This window comes from Lasioglossum baleicum, unplaced genomic scaffold (assembly GCF_051020765.1).
Source record: "Lasioglossum baleicum unplaced genomic scaffold, iyLasBale1 scaffold1912, whole genome shotgun sequence".
In the NCBI taxonomy this organism is placed as follows: Eukaryota; Metazoa; Arthropoda; class Insecta; order Hymenoptera; family Halictidae; genus Lasioglossum; species Lasioglossum baleicum.
In genome coordinates, this window is record NW_027470971.1 from 23,521 (window position 1) to 25,367 (window position 1,847).

The 1,847-nt window shown below is 36.1% G+C and overlaps 1 pseudogene; it reads right to left on the minus strand.

Annotated features, from left to right (window-relative positions):
- Window positions 1-605: 605 nt before the first annotated feature.
- LOC143221109 (histone-lysine N-methyltransferase SETMAR pseudogene) lies at window positions 606-1,526 on the minus strand (annotated as a pseudogene).
- Window positions 1,527-1,847: the final 321 nt, after the last annotated feature.

Genomic DNA, 1,847 nt, shown 5'->3' on the forward strand with positions numbered 1-1,847 from the left:
TCTGTAGTTCAAAAATCGTCGAGTGCAAAGGATTAATATTTTATAATAATGTTATGACTTTTTCTAGACTCATGGATTTAAAAGTCAATTTGACGGGTGAGTTGCTCCAATTATACAATATTAATAGGTTTATACAACTTATATCAAGTTTGTTAATATCGTAATTGTTTTGAAATTAAACTCATGGTCTTATTTTTTCAGAAAATACGTAGTTTTCTTTATCCGTAAATCTGACGAGTCTCCATAAAGATAAATATTCAAAAACGTTCGTAAATTTAGTGTTACTCGCATACGAGTGGAAAGGTGAAGGATGTTATGTGTATAAAGAGTCATGCTGTAATTTTTCTTTTCTCTTTAATAAAATGTTTTATCGATTAGATGATCGGTTTCCCGATTAGATGTCGAAGGTCTCAAGGTAACAGAACTCTGTAATACCTGTGACAGTTATAAGTATGTATTGGGTTATCCGGAAAGTTCGTGCCGATTTTTAGGAAAATTAGAACACAGCTCATTTAAATATTGGTATACATTTATTAAGTTATATAGGTACCATTCTGTTCCACAACCTTTCTCCATCTTTCATGCAGCTTGAGAATTCCGTCCTTTCAGAACCTCTCAGGTTTTTCGGCAAAAAATTTGTCCAAATGGGTTTTTATCTCGACCAAAGAGTCGAAATTTTTTTCATTAAGGGAATTTTGTAACGATCGGAAAAGGTGGAAATCCGAAGGGACAAGGTCTGGAGAATACGGTGGATGGGGTAAAACATCCCAACCAAATTCCAACAATTTTTCCCGAGTTCTCAAAGACACACGAAGTCGCGCATTGTCCTGATGAAACACGACGCCCTTCCGATTCGCAATTTCTGGATATTTTTGTTCAATTGATGTCTTCAATTTATCTAATTGAGAGCAATACTTTGCCGAATCTATTGTTTCATTATTTGGTAAAAGATCATAATATAGGATTCCTTTCCAGTCCCACCAGATACAGAGCATTACCTTCTTCGAATGAAGACCGGCTTTTGGGGTGAATAAAGGTGTTTCATCACGCTTTCCCCAGGACCTTTTACGCTGAACATTTTTATAAATTATCAATTTTTCATCCTTCGTCCCTAATTGCTTCAGAAATGGCGTCTCCTCGTTGCACTTGTAAAGCAAGTCGCAAATGGAGATGCGGTCCAACAGATTTTTCTCCGTTAAATCGTGCGGAACCCATACATCAAGACGGTTTACATAGTCAAGCTTCACAATATGATCGTGGATGGTTGATTTTGATTTATTTAGCATTCCTGCTAATTGACGTAATGTTGAGCGTGGGCTATTCTCGATTTCTGTTCTAATCATATCTTCGTCTGTGGTGGACGGCCTACCTGGACCTTCTTCATCTTCATGGTCGAAATTACCAGCTTTAAACCGAGCAAACCACTTCCGCACTATTCTTTCGGCTATAGCATCTTCGCCATAAACAGCGCATATCTTATTTGCCGCTTGTGTGGCATTTTTGCCCTTTCGGAAAAAGAAAAGCATTAAATGCCTATAAAGCACTTTATTTGCCACGATATTCTAAGGCGTACAAAACTGATAAAAATTAACGAATCGTAACCAAACTTTTTTCCAAATATGGCTGAAGTTATCTCTTTTAGAATATCTACACGTGTCATTTGTTTTCAATAATTGTGATATATCCAGGCAGGTCTCTCACGCTATCTACCGAAAATCGAACTTTCCGGACAACCTAATACATACGTGCAGCAATTCTAGAAAATTTAAACAAGTATGCGTAAATAAAGATGGCTGTTTCGAATAATTTTATGTTTATTGATTTTTCTTTTAGAAAAAGATAAAACT